This window comes from Meleagris gallopavo, chromosome 10 (assembly GCF_000146605.3).
Source record: "Meleagris gallopavo isolate NT-WF06-2002-E0010 breed Aviagen turkey brand Nicholas breeding stock chromosome 10, Turkey_5.1, whole genome shotgun sequence".
NCBI classification, from domain to species: domain Eukaryota; kingdom Metazoa; phylum Chordata; class Aves; order Galliformes; family Phasianidae; genus Meleagris; species Meleagris gallopavo.
In genome coordinates, this window is record NC_015020.2 from 17,752,264 (window position 1) to 17,768,023 (window position 15,760).

Sequence of the window (15,760 nt, forward strand, 5' to 3'; positions counted from 1 at the left end):
AAAAAAAAAAAAATCTGCTGTTCTTCCAGAGAGAAATGACTGCAGCTCCATTGCTGTGTTACTGGGAACGATGGAGACATGCTGTATATTACTTTTATTCACATTTGCTTTCTCCTACCCCTATAATCAGTGCAAAAATTCAAATCAATAGTGTTATTTATATGCCCTAAGTTGAATTTTGTGCATAAAGGTCATCCACAAATTAGACTCTAGCAGTGCAATCACAATGCTTCAGAAAGAAAATAAACATTAGAGTGCAATCATCTGACCTCTATGTACTTTTTATAGCAAGCAACACTCTATGTCTACAAGCACAGTGAAGACAAAAATAAAGTCTGCCATAACAGGATATTGGTATTCATTGTGCAGCTGGATCAAGACAGGAGAACTGTCAGTTTCTCCCCTGCCCCTCAGCTCCTCACACTTGGATCTCTTTGTTCTACATGTGATACTAAAAAGTTGATCCATGCTTTCTCTTAGTGTTTATACATTATTTCTCTTAATAGAGGAAATAAAATGTGAGTGGGTACTGTGTCTTAAGATAGATTCATTGCCAAGTTAACGTTGAATGTTATTTTAAAATCTCATAAAATTGACAAGTAGTGTGGCCCGATGAGTTGTAATAAAGAAATTTTGTTTGCTCTGAGCAGCAGTCAGAAGTAATGGTTATGTCTTCAGACTTACAACAAAAAAATGTTTTTGATGTATTTTATAATTTGTGTGAAGAGAAAGAACAGCAGCACATGGAGAGATCAAATGCCTGGGGAGTGGAGCCAGAATGCAGCGATTCAGACTGGGGCTGTGTTTGTGTTATAGTGAACATTTCATGAGAATGGGCAGGACTGAAAGCAACTGGAACAAGGGGTAAAAGGTAAAACTGCCGTGTGAGACAGGCATACACAAAAGGGGCACGGTGCTCAGTGGGAAAGCTCTGCTGTTGAGCTCGGTGCTGATAGTCTGTGGTATTTTATGTAATAAGGGAAAAAGGCAAGTGGGGACACAAAAAACCTGACCTTCCCTTTGACTGCCTCAGTTGGCCCATCCTGGCAGTGCAGAACAGCTTCAGAGCCCTCAGAGTCCCTCTGCAGGAATGTGAACCACGGTTAACCTTCATGGCCAACACTCAGAAATATTTCTGTTTCATTAAAGGGGAAAGTGGAGAAACAATACAAACAGCAGTCCATTTCAAAGTATTTGTATCTATTTTAAAGTTAAGACAACGTACAATGGATGTGACCAACCTGCCCCCAGAGCTCCCCACTGCTGCTGATGGTGCAGGAGATAGGCTCATGGCAAGGCTCCTACCAGCCCCTGCTGCTACAGTCTGCAGGGCGGGAATAAAGCACAGGTGAACCTTCTTCAGTCATGAAATAAACATTGCATTTTTTTTTTCTTTACAAAAGGAAATTTTCCTGTAAGTGCACTGTGTCGATGAACACTTCTTCAGTCTCTGTGGTCCCTTGTGCTGCGTTCCTGGTGCTGCCCCTGCCTGTCCCTGCACTGGGGCTGCACCCCCACCACTGGCACGGGGTGCTGTGAGTAACAACTGCACACAGACGTGTGCTGGGAAACAGACGTACGTGTCTGTATGCAATTCACATCTGACTGATGGGATGAAATACAGAAGAAAATGGAAATGCGGTGGGGAAAAGTACAACTGAGCCTTGGTTCACGGCTTGTACATCCCAGCTGCAGCAAAGAACAGAGCAGACACGAAGGCCTGTGAGGCTGAAAGCTGCTTTAGTAGTCTTTGTGCTGTATTTCAAGTGCAGGCAGCCCACATACCAGCACTTAAATGAAGAAACAATTCCTGCTCATGAGAGGAGGGAGGTCAGCGTTTTACATTTGCAAGGGCAAACATAACAGAAACAAATGCTCTTTGAGCAGCAGCTCTGCGATGAGCTCCGAGCCACCTTTCCCCGAGTGCAGGAGGGCAAAGGCAGCATGGAACCCCCAGCCCTGTTACCCCTTCATGTCCAGAACTGAGCAGTGGTTCTGCCCAGGGCTGCAGGGTTGGAGGAAGTGCCCCCACAGCCCCACTCCTCCCCTCTGCCCTGAGAGGGCCCTCAACACATCGGGAAGTGTAGCACCGGGCTGAGCACAGACACAGCTCTGTGCTCACATCGCTCTGCAGGGAGGAACAGGGAGGGCCTTCCTGAGCCAAAGTCCCATGGCATGAAGCTCCAATGATTACATGAAATAAGTCAGAGAAACACCAACGAGTCGTGTGTGTGTGTGTGTGTGTGCATGTGTGTGTGTCTGTGCCAGACGTGACAGAGCGTTCAGCAGAGTGCAATGGGTATTTACATACCTCTTCTCCCTCACAGGGGTAATGTTTACAACACTTGAGGCTTGAATATGATTTTTGGTGTTTGGGGTGTGAATTTTTTTGCAAAAACATTGCCCGTGAGCATTTAGGGGTATCACATGTGGGTGGGATCTGTTCAGCATGCAGTTTGTGGACTCACTGAGCCCTCTGAGCTGTCCCTGCTGTGTGCCATCACCACCAGTCAGATGGAAGGATGCACCAGTGCTGCTACACTTGTGTTTTTCAGGTTAATTCCAGTAGCATCAGCATATTACAAATCCAATTAGCTAATTTCTTACTGTCTTTGTTTTCTTTTAAAATATCCATACTCGTAATTGTTAGCTCTATAATTATGAAAAATGCCAGAACGTATTTCAATTATTATTATTACTTTTAAAGCCCAAACGACACTTCTAATATCCTCCCGCATGCTTATTGCCATAGGAAATTGCCGCAGGAGCCCACTAACATCTCTTTCCATAACTGATATTTATGATCTTCTTTGGCCTCTCCCAGCACTCACACCCATCCACCTGCCACAAGGCAGTGACAAGACCAAGGTTTTCCTACAGGACTGAGCATAGGCCAAGCAGTGAAAAAGCAATGGACATATTTCAGGATGGCAGATGGCAATGAAGCCATGGAGTAATAGCTGACGGGACCCAGAGCTGATCCCAGCTTCCCCTGGGCACAAAGAGTGCAGCCTTTTCTCCTTCTATCCTTCCCTGTGACTCAGAGACTGAGGAAATTACTCTGGGCAGTTTGGCGATATGAACCCCCACAGAATTCCTGCATGTGTACCCAGATGCAGAAGCAGACCTCCATGTATACCGAGCAGAAGAACGGAGAGAATCCCCCCCTCTGTTTTCTCCTCCAGGGCAGTGCTGAACACCAACTTTGGTGGTTTTGCTCAGAATCTCATTTTACACGATCAGCAATTCCTAGGAATTATGTGCCACCAAGATGTGAAGTATGCAGCTGCCCATGTCCTGGGCAACACGAGTGCCTTCCTTGAGGAGGTACCACGAATCCAAGCAAGATGCCCCCATGGGCACTGAGTTTGGAGAGCAACAGTGAAAGGAACAGAGGGTGCAGGTGCCTTGCATGAACCCACTGCCACAAAGCCGAGGTTCTGCACTGGCTTCTCCCAGAAGCAGAGGGCTGGGGCAGCAGGGCTGAATGCTCAGTAGCACCCATCTGTGCAGGTCTGCCAGCCAGAGTGCAGTCCTAGGGCAGGAGCTGAGAGCCAGACCCTTGGCCAGGGTAAAACACTGAAGAGATGCATTAAAAAGACCCATTTACAAATGCACCTTACCTATCTACATCTGCCTTGGCAGTGCTGGGCAGATAGCTGCTTGGCATTTGGGCTGGAATTAATTTTGTGAACAGGAGTGAGAAGAGCTGAATTCAGTGCCCACGTTACGGATACGCCGCTCATCCTGCATTTCTCACCTCACTTCCCAAATTGCTTTCTAAGGACCCAATCCAAAGCCTCATCAAAATAAACAGGGGCTTTTCAATTAGCTGCAGCAGAATTTGGATGGGGCCCTGTGTCTGAGTCACTGCTGCATAAGAACTGTGTTGTATCTTTATGCACTGGCTCAATGCTGTTCTCGGGCTGAGATCTCCAAGCGCTATGCACAGAAGACTATTTGTATGTGGTTTTAACTATAAGCCTCAGCATCTATGAAGAGAAACATCTCCTCCTTCTTCCCTATACCACAGGCATGTGTCCACCCATTCCACAGTGCCAGAGGCAGCACCAGCTCACACAGCCTTGTGTCCCTTCTCCCTTTGATTGCCCCCGTGGCTGCTGGAGCCACATCTTGGTGTGCTCCATGCAGTGCAGATCCGGAGGCAGAAGGGCTGTAATTCCCTTCTGGCAGCCCCAAGCCAGGGCTCTGGGACTGTGGGCGGCAGCCATGGTGCCATGGTCCGCACAGTGCTCACAGCACCCCTCTTGTTGTCTGTGGGAAATAGTGGATGTTTCATCCATTTCCCAGAAGCATTTTCCTCTGCCTGATCTTTGAATACAGCCCTGCCAACAGAGCAGCTGGCGCGCATCAAAAAAAGTCAAAGCATTGTAGAGCTGAGCTCAATAATTAAACAAGCGAGACAGTGCAAAAAAGAAATGCGCTTTAAGTGACACCAACCTAGTTTCAGCGCCAGAATACCATTTTGAAAGCATAAGGCCAAAAGCCACATCCGAGAGGGCCTTGCAGCATCAAGATGCATCTCTGAATTCCTGCAGAGGGGATCAGCTTTCTACTTAAACTTTGTCACATCCTCCTCTCAGGAGAGCCTCTTTTAACTTGCAGATATCTCCGACTTCCACTGTAAATTACTGCAACTGCACAGCCCAAAGCAGCACCCAGTGCTGTGCTCCAGCGTGTAAATCCCTGCACCAGGCACCGACAGCACTCACTGTTCTGGCTGAGTACACTGAATGCATTCATCACAAAATTAATTGTGCAGATAAACTGCAACGGAGCTCCTATCTGTCTGTATTGGCAGACCAGTGTAATGCAATCAGCTTCATAGGCTGCAATCTATGGCATCCATCTGAATCCCAGCAGTTATGTCTATGCTGAAAGAGACCCACTGGTCCCAGGTCAGTTGTCCTCAGTGAGACTCCTTGTGCAGTCACGAGGAAAGCTCCCAGTTATGTCTGAAACAACAATGAGATGGGAGCAAGAAGGGAAGAAGAAGCAACCCAGTCTTACCCCAAAACCTCTGAAATTACAAGAGAAATATTAACCCAGATAATTCGTATTTAACTACACATTTCACTTGATGAGATTAGATGCAGGAAAGCAGACAGCAAAGGGCTTGTCACAGCTTTATCCTCAGTAAGGCAGAAAATGAGCTGCAGGATTTGCTGTCCTTACAAAGGGTACTGTGCTGACTGCAGAGCTCATCCCACACTGCGATGCTTCGGCTGTGAGCAACCCAGCTCCACGCCTGCATGTGCTGCTGGGAGAGGCTCCAGAACCCCCCTCCTGTCTTGGGGACCTTCCCCCGTGGGCCTAGGGGCCCAGAAGGGTTCCACTTGGGCACTGTTAGCTTCCCATTACCAGAGTTAGTGGTGAGTTCATGCTGAGAAAGTCCTCCTCATGTGCCTCGTGGGAAGTGGAGAGCTGCCCTGTTCAGCCAGGGGACTGAGCTGCCCTGTTCAGCATCCCATATGTCACAGCTTCTCCCATTCTGCAGTGTCCTGGCAGAGACAAAAATAACCAAAATCCGTTACAAGCTCTTAATTGTCACTTTCTTCACAAAATAGATGTTTGTGTACATGAGTCACAGTAGTCACCATCCGTTATGATGGTCTTCTTGTGCTACTAACTTCAAATAAACAATAATGTTTTGATAAAGTTTGCAAAAGCATAATTAGTCCTGTGGGCACAATACTTTCAGACTTCAGATGCTCATTCTCCAGATGTACTCTTTGGGTTTATAGATTTTTAGATTTATAATTTCAAAGGATCTGATTGCAGACTGCTGAAGCTCAGGATTCGGAGGCTTGGGGTCGACTCGCATTCAAGATATCATTACAGTATTTGCACACTGAGAGATGTGTACACATTTCTTCATTTTCTTTGTTATATGCACCTGTCACAGTCTGAAAACATGAAAAAGAAGAGCCTGTCCTCAACGCTAATTCCACTGGGATTCAGCAGCACACAATCTTCTGCATATTCATGAAGTTCTTATTCCTTTGGCGGGCCAGAACACCACCAAAGAAGTGAGCAACTCTCTGAAAAGCAGGAAGCATTGCGGTGAGGTGATAGGACAGGACAGGGGGTGCCCAGCAGGCACCTGGGCAGGCAGCTCAGCTCCAGTGCTGTGGGCATCCCATCCCCTGCCCACCCCACTCCTGCCCCGTGCCCATTGCACAGGGCGCACGGCGTGGGCTGCCTCTGCAGCGTCCAGCACCGACTGTGTGGGAGCCGGGGGCCGTGTGCTCAGTCAGCAGTGCCTGGATGCCCTGTGATCCCAGCTATCATCAGTCTGCTTCCAGAGAAATGGAGTGCTGCAGCGTGCACCTCACCGACCAGTTCATTGCTGCTTAGCCTGACTTGTAGGTTTATTTCCCGGGTGATTAACTCTTAAGAGCTTTCCCTGCACTAGAGTGACTGCCGTTCTTCATCTTCAGGAGCAGCACAAATTCTGCTTGGGCTGCAGTGAAACGCTGAGTATTTTGTTGTTTATTTTTCCCTCTGAAAATGTCAGGATGGAATATGATCACTGCTGGCCTCAGCTGAGTGATCCTCAGTCCGTGTGAGCTGCAGGGACCCATAGCAAACAGCAGGCCGCGTTCTTCAGTGTTTGGACCAGATTTTCTTCCTGTGAAGCTGAACAGCAATCGCTTCTGAAAACCGAGTGTCTGCTTGTATTTGTATTTGTAGGGAAACCTGCAGCTCTTCTCTCCCTGCCCACCACCTGACCGTGCCGAGGAGGTCGGGGCTTGGGGAAGGCAGAGCTGCAGCCCCCGGGACATGGCGTGCAGGAGGAGCAGAAGCAGTGTGTGCTGCAGGGCAGAAGTACCGGCAGCCAGGAAGGAGGCAGTGCGGCACTGCAGCCCACAGGACCTCGAACCAGGCAGCAGCCTCACCATATTGCTGTGAGCCAGGAGCTGAATGAGTCCAGACTGGATGACCCAGATGTTCTCTTCTTTAGGTTTGATCCACCCCAAAAATAAAATGAAATAAATAAGATACAACATTGCAACTTTCTCCACAAATATTGCATTCATGTGCTAACGTGGCGGTAAGGATGACATGGAAGATTTATTCATTATTTTTACTCATCATTAAGGTTTTATCTAGCACATATCACCATTTCTGTACTATAAATTCCAATAACATGAGAGCAGTTTACCAAACAGCAGCAGAAATGGAGAGAATGAATTGCTGGGAACAAAAAGCCTTAACAAACCACACAAATTTCAAAGCAGGCTGTGTTAGAGGTTAGTTATGCTCCTTCATTTGCTATAGCAACGGTCACTCTCCCTGCAGTCTTTACAGCGTCGCACCATTTTCAGCTGGTTTTTTCCTGTAACCTCTCAGATGGCCTGGAAGTCTGTAGGCATCTCTTAATAGACTCTTGTTATGAAAATTCCTTTATGGGAAGCATCTGGAGATAAAAATCTTTCATGTCTTTAACTCAGGAAGAAAAAAAAAGGAATGGGATTTCTGTGGTCCCAGTGTAAAGAAATTTGTCATGAATTTGTCTGCAAGCAAGAAAACGCTCTGTTGCTATTTATTTTTTTTAACTAATGAAGAAGAATCTGGTATGTGCGTTCTGTAGTGCTAGCTTCTCAAAAAGCAAATCCATCCAAATTTTTTTAGCAGACGTGGCAGAAAAAGCAAAGGTCGTTGCGATGACTGCTTTGTTTCCCCAGGCTCGTTCTCCACAACAAGACACTTACTTAGGGTTTGTGTTCTCACGGAGTGCTCAGTGGGGCTCTCAGGGCCACAAACTGTGTCCCCATGCCCTGTGTGCCACCAGGGCCAGTTCTGCAGACAGCTGGTGGTGGTGGGCAGTGCTCCCATGGGGTGGCATTGCTCCAGCACGGTGTGGGACCCTTCCAATGCAGGCAGCCTGTGGAAGGGCCACACTTCCCAGTGCCAATGGGAGATGCTGCTGAGAAACAGCAACAGCATCAGCTGCTGTAAAACAGCTGTTGGAGAGGAGAAGGCTGCGAGGAGACCTCACTGCGATACTTGAGGGGAGCTGATAAACAGGAGGGAGAGTGACTTTACACAGGGAAATGGTGGTAGGACAAAGGAAATGGCTTAAAGCTCCAAGAAGGGAGATTTAGGTCAGAGGTGGTGAGGCCCCAGCAATGCTGCCCAGAGCTGTGGGTGCCCCATCCCTGGAGGTGCCCGAGGTGACGGATGGGCCCTGGGCAGATGGAGCTGGGGGTGGGGACACCCAGCCCACGGCAGGGGTGGAGATGGGGAGCAGTGAAGTCCCTTCCAACACCGCCATGCTGTGGTTCTATGAAATCCAGGGTGCTGGCAGTGTGCTCCACATGTTCCTCCAGCCAGCACCACTTTGTGAAGCCCCTCTGACTCCCGCGCACCATTCAGCGCTGCAGCAAGATGCTGGGGTGCACAGGACACAGAGCACTGCACGCCAGGGACACACTGCTCACAGGGCCACGGCTGCAGGGAGGGCAGTGTGGGCACCAGCTGCACCCAGTGTTGCGTGCGGGAGTCATGGCACAGGACACGGCTGTTGGCTTTTATAAGAATTGCCTTGTAAATGAGGGTTTGTTGAGGCACTTACTGACAGCAATTATTTAAATGAAGGAATAAAGCTGGTAAACTTGGTTCTTCCGAAAATGTGTACTGAATTGCAGCATTAATAGATACAAATACTGAATAGCCACTCAAATACAATTTGAAACTCCTTTATCCCATTTTTCATCGTTCATTGGCTTGACATTCTTCAAAAACATAATTTGCAATATCGTGGAAAATCATTTTTTAACTTCCCTCCTCCTGACATCCATTCTATATAAACATATAAGGTTTAGACATGGAGACATATCATAGACTCCCAAATCAAGAGAAAGGAAGATAAAAAATGAGGTTCATAAAAACTGATTTTCAGAAGATCAAATTATCTGGCTGAATCAAAAACTATGTTTTAAAATGTGCGATGTTGACTTGAAACAAAAGAACTCAGTGTTGCCAGCAAAGTAAAAACAATAGAAGATACAGTTCCTACAATTTAAATTGTGGGAAACTTCTGGAGACAACGTCTGAAAAACAAAAGTGCTGGAAGAAAAGTTCTGAGGTTGTCTTGATTTGTGAATGGCACACTTGATGGACAGTTTGACAAAGCACACAATTATTTAACTTTTAAAGCAGAAGAAATGCAGGTGGAAAAACTTTACCCACCTCCATTGTCAGAGAGGCAGTGAGATACTGAACACTGCTGTCAGAAGGGGGTTGGAATCACACTGAAACTCTCAAATCTGCACGGAGATCTCCAAACATAACTTGCATCTTGAAGGCTCCCTGCTGCATGGCACCAGCGAGGTCAGCAGCTTGCAGTGGCCTGAAACACGCTGAGGGTGATGGCAGAGGGCTCCAACCTGGCACACAAAACAGACTGCACAGAAATTATCCAATTCTGAATAAGGCAAAATGGATTTATTTTTTTTCCTAGACAATATGCTCTTATTCAGTCACAAGGAAAAGGGCTTCAGCGAGGATTTACAGGTTTAATTTTAGATCTGCTGTGATTCAAGAGGTCCAACCAAGGGGAGGCAATGGACATATTCACCCAGAGAACTGTGCTGCTTGATTCCTGGAAGTGCTCAAGGCCAGGCTGGATGGGCCCCAGGCAGCCCAAGCTGGGGCTGGGTTTAATGGCTGGCAACCCTGTCAATGGACCCTGAAGCTAGGTGGTCTTCAAGTGCTTTCCAATCCGAGGCATTCTGTGATTCTGTGGTCAGTCACACAGTCACGGCTGAGATGAGGTGACAGACGGCCCCGCTCTGCTCAGACCTGAAGGGATGTCCTTCTGCACTGCTCACCTCGAAGCCGATGCTCCACAACATCAGCAGTGCACGTGGCAGCACCCACGTTGCACAAACCTGGAACAGATCAAACAGAGGAAAGGCCTCAGGAGAACAGAGCTGCTGCACTGTCACGCAGAAGGGGAACTATAAAGTAAACATGATGTTTGTCCTTCCACCATCGGCACAGCACAGAGCATTGCAGAAACAGCAGGATTTAGCCTCATGGGTGCAGCTGCTGGAGAAGGGGCTGCAGGACCTGTGCTGGAAGCAGACAGCTCGAGGGCAAACAGGATCTGAACTTTTCCATTTCACAGACACTTAAGGAGAGTAGTGGCAATGCTAAGTCACAGCTTGAAGCAGTGATGGAGCACCTGGTGGGGAGGCAGGGCCAACCCAGAGGAGCTCAGGTGCGTGCAATGTACCTGAGTGATGGAAGGGGTGGAGCCAGGATCCACCCTTGCCCAGACCTCATTTAAGGGCTGGCAGTGGATGAGGGTCTATTTCATCAGGATATCTCTGCCTATGTGAAGATCTTGCAGGCGTTCTGAAGATAAGCAGCTTCTTTTCCTTATTTCTGCACCCGCTACTTTTGTGTCTGAGAGGATTCTTACTTGCTGCAGCCTGAGATCTTGCATCTCTGCTGTCTTGTTGCAATTTCCATTGCATATCAAGGTGCTTAGAGGAAATTAAGGGATATTATAGAAATGTGTATTATAAAAGAGGGGAGAATAGGGGATTTCTGCTTCATCATGTCCCACAGTAATTCTATAGCCCATATCCTGGGTATTCAGTGGGAAATGTATTACTCTTTACTCATTTGCCATTTATTCAGAAATACATCTTGAATTAGGACTCACTGGGATGTGGTAGTTGAGCAGCCTTAATAATGAAGATAAATTTCTGAGCATATCAAAATATTTGTGGAAAGGAGTCAAAGAACTAAAAAATGCTCAGTGATTCCTCACACTCTTGGAGCAAAGTTGAAGCTCATATTCCATCTGTAACACTGTTTCATTTCAGTTTCAATTACAAGATTTTATTCCTGCTATTAATTTCTACTGTCATCTGAAATCTAAGGATCTGATGTAATAAAATTCAACTGTGATGGGAATTGGAAGCTTCTCTGCTGTTTGCTGTGTTCAGTCAAGAAGTGCACACTTCTAAATCAATATAAATCCTAGCAAGTACTGTACAAAGGTTACCAGAAACTGTGGAATTTTTCTTTATATAAATAATGCTATGAGGTTTGCCTTAAATGATCTCACTATTGCTGACTATTTACTACCAACTCTAAATTAACTTCTGCTGTGACTGATTTGCCCTTGCTGGGATGCCAGCCCAAGCTGGGAAAGACAGCAAGGGGCAGCACCACTGTGTTGGGACTCTGTGCTCCCTTCCTTGTAAAACAGCAAGTCTTCTGCACTTGGAACTTGATGCCAACAGCAGCTGATCTGAGCGTAGGGGTGAAGAGGACCTGAGGAGAGGAATTTACTGGGCTGCCTTCATGCTCACCTTCCCCACTGAAGGACAACTGAAATCATTGTCAATATACAGCTAAATGAAAACTCAAGCTCTAGAAGATAAAAGCTGAGAAGAAATCGGAGCTCTTTCAAGTGCTGGCAGAAATGAAAGATAACTCAGGTTTCAGCTGTCTGCAAGAATCTTTGTGTTATGATCCATCAATCCCTCTACACACCAGCCAGCACCAAAACTTATGCTTTGTTTTTCACATCATCCCAATGAGAGTTCAGCATCAGCTGCCAGCTAAAGCTCTGCAAAAGTAACTTTGTGCAGGATGGGAGAAATGAGTGACAGGTTGCACATCTGGAACCTCACCGGGTTCCATCCCAGTTCCATGGCTTGCAGCTCTGATCAGCGACAGCACATGTGAGGGACTGGAGAGCAGCATCAGCTGAAGCTGGGTTCTGTTATTTGTTGGATGAACTATTTGCTAAAGAAGGCAGATGGGAAACTTAGAGCACTTATGAATATGCATTTCTGCATTTTGTCGGTTTTCCCATTATGTCATCATGTGACATTAGTAAGCAGTCACTTCTAATTGACTTTAAAATCCATCGCAAAGAGGCTTTGCAAAGCACAAGGAGCCTGTCCCACCGGTACTTGTGTGGTGCCATCCCCATATGGGCCTGGAATGCTGCAATGACTGCTAGGCAGCTGGGAAGGGGCCATCTCACTCTGTCTGCTGGGGGCAGGTGCTGGAGCTAGGCTGATATCAGAGCCGCACTGGGTTCCATGAGGCTCTGCTGGAGTTTCCAGGACAGAATTTGGGCACCCTAAGCAGGGGGCATGACTATACACCTCCATTTATACCACAGTGTATTCATTTTTAAAAAGCACCTTCCTCTCCAGAAATGCCCTCCAGCTTTCTGTCCTGCACACCCAGACCCACATGGCTGAGTGTTCTGAGCTCAGGCTGCCCCAGCTCTGCTCCATTCCCCAGCAGCACAGCACTTAGCAGGAAGGTGGCTGTGCTGCCAAACTTCTTCCCACACACACTGCTCACATGAGTGAACTGTATTTGCTGCAAGCATGGAATTATTTTTTACACTTGTGAAAGGAGCACGAATAGAAGGGCCCTATTCCATTTTTGTGTGGCAGTTCCCATGATGGCACTACAAAAACTGGCCCTTCTCCAGGGTCCAGCCTGCTGAGGGCAAATGACAAAAGTGGGACAGGGGGAGAGGGGAAGGAAGAAATCATCTCTAATAGGATTTTAAAAGTTATCAGTTTTGTGTTTAAGCCATTAAAGACGTGATATTGACAACGGCACAAATGAATTAGAAGTCTGCAACACAAACGCTCCTGAAAACTTTATATTTACACGGCAACCAGCTTATTATATTTACATGAACATCTGCTGCAGGTTCACAAAAATCTTTAAAACAGATGGACATGAAGAAAGAGCTAGTAATTAACAAAGCTATATGTTGATTAAATCAGCGTGTGGTTAATTTTAATGATTACTGATCCTTATTGGAGTCCGTAAGACTTCTCAAAATTAAAACCACTTCAACTGATGAACTACAGCCACAGAGCACCATAGTGCTTGCTGTCCTCATCTTGCTCCAATGGAATTAATTGGAGCAAGTAATTGTGGACCTGTGCCAGAAAGGGCTGTTGTGAGCATCCATTGTGCTTTGAACACAGAAACTTTCCAGGATGGATTTCTTTTGAGCTAGAGCAGCTCCTACAGAGAGCCACAGCCCAGTGCCCATTAAGACATTTTGGCAATGAGAAGTCTTCTCGTAGGATGTTCTTGTCACTAGAGTACTCCCTTTGACATAAAACTTATTTATCTCACTTTCCAGCTTTGGATCTCCTTTATCCCTGCCTACTTCAAAAACCTGTCTGTTTCCAAAGTCCTGCTCCCTATGTTCACATTGAGACCAGAGCACACCCTACTCCTCACTGCTGAGATTGTCTGCTTCCAGCCTTGCTGCCTGGCTGCTTCCCTGCCCTCTGTTCCCCAAGGCCTCGTGCACTCCCTCGCTCAGAGCCAAGTTCCGCTGCTATCAGTAGGTGCCTTGCAGATTGCTTTCCTCCTCTGCTGTGTTTGTCATCTCATTAAAAAATGTCAACGTTATCTAGTGGTCCTATTTTCCACACCCACAAGATGATTGACACTAATTAGAATACATTTCCTAATTACTCGTTAGACAAGTCTCGCATCAGCTGTTCTGATGTGCTAACAAGCCCTGTGGCTCAGCTCTGCTCTGCTCTCCCAGCCCTGGCTGGGCCTGCAGGACCCACTGCATCGCAGTGCCCACAGGTCGCAGCCTCTCTTGTCAGCCCCACGCATCCCAGCCCCTCACATCTCCTGTCAGAGCTCAGCACTGTCCCTCCACTCCCATGTGTGGAGCCATAGGCTGTGACGATGTCTCCCTCAGTCACCTCTTCTCCCAGCTGAACAAACCAAGGGACCTCAGTTGCTCCCCACATACCTTCCTCTCCAGACTCTTCACCATCTTCATAGCCACCCTTTGGGCACTGTGAAAGCTGGGGTAGTTAACGAGTGCAGATGACACCACTATGATGATCTCCAGCAACATACAATCCCTCAGCAGCACTAAACATCCCGTCAGCACGAGGTACCAGCACTCGCTCTGCAAATCGGAGCCACCAAGCCACCCACCATGTGCCATTTCCAACACCTCTCTGCCCACAGCCAACACTGCTGGCCCCAGTACAGGCACTGTCCAGCAGGACCAGGTACTGCTAGACCACAAGCTGCAAAAAAAACCAAAAAAACAAAAAACAAAAAACACCAAAGCCTTGGGATGTTTATGATCTCAAATGAATAAAGTATTAAAAGGGAAGGCCAGAATCGTAGGGTTAATTTACATCTGAGCAACTACAGTTTTTCTATGGAAAACAAAGCAGAATGGCACTCCCACACCGCCTGGATGTTGTCCAGAGCAGCAATCTGCTTTACCCCAACACATTTTCCGGTAGGTCTGTTCATCAAGTCACATCCACAGGACACCGCGTGAGCGTGCGCTTCCTTTAATAATTGTTGGAAGAGCGCTGAAGAGCCATATAAGCAGTTTGGGATGCAGTATAAAAGAAAACTCTCTCGAGGCAATTTCTGGCACACAATGTCTCCAGATAGCATTGTAGGGCCTTCTGCACATCCCAAAGGAGATATGCAGAATAAAATTGGCCCATTCCTGGAGAGAAAAAATAAGTGTATTAAAAATACCGATTCTCTGTTTTGCAGTGAACAAGAAGTGAAATGGGAGGGAAGGAGCCTGCAGAGCTGGGTGCTGCCTGCCCTCCCTGCCCCATGGCAGCAGTGCCATGCAGACGGGCAGTGGGGCAGGCAGGGCTCTGCCTCCAGCCCTGCAGCGATGTGAGCATTACTCAAGGTGACCCCAGTAAAGATGGAAAATGATTTAAATAACACAACCAGCATCAATGCTTACATTTTAGATGTTTATGTTTGATATACTTGAAGGAGAAAGGCTTAAACAGATTTGCAAATCCAGCCTGGTGTTACACTAATTACTCTAAATGAATTCAGCAAAGTGTGTAAACTGCTGAGTCTGTACTATAAAAACCTTCCATAAATACTAGGCACTGGAATCCAAAATGCTTCAGCTTGTCCTTAGCAGACAGGATTATCATAACAACTCTCAATGTGATCACAGGACGTCCATAAAGAAGCGTTCCAATATGACATTACTGTGGGTATAACCACATGAGGCTTGGAACCATGCTATTGCCACCACTGGGAATAGTCTTGCCTTAATCTAGTCATATACTTATTGTAAAAGCATTGTTCTCTCTGCAAACAGTTTAAACTAACAGCAATTTTTGTGCTTCAACAAACAGAGCGTGTTTCTGGGCACTACACAATAGCAATGCCCTGTAATTTTGTAAATCAAGTTTGTTTCTGCAGAAGACTATGGGAATAAAATAGGATTTTACAGAACATCTAAAAGCGTAGTTTTATCGAAGAGAAAACACATCAAAATGTCCTGATCTCTAAGCAGACAACTCTGATTAAAAGAAAACAGGGTAAAAAAGCTCTGAAATGCTCAACTCAGGCATCACAGATAAGAAATATCACCACAGGCTGCCACGGAGCTTCACTCTCATTCAGCAATCCCAGGGATCAACAAAACACTGCTAGGAATTATTTCAGTTAGTGGAACGATACTGCAGAGATTACATTGATTAAAGCAATAAATCCTAAGTGCAGATCAAAAGCATCCAATATGGAGAAAGAATACTGAGTAAAGGATGGGAAGCGCTGCCAGGACGAGGTGCAGGGCTCCCAGCAGGGAGCTGAGGGATCCAACGGGAAATGGTGAGCCCAGCAAGGGGGGCAGTGCCAGGTGAGGGGCACACATGGGTCTGACCTAGCGTGAGACTTGGACCATAACTTACTTTCCCTG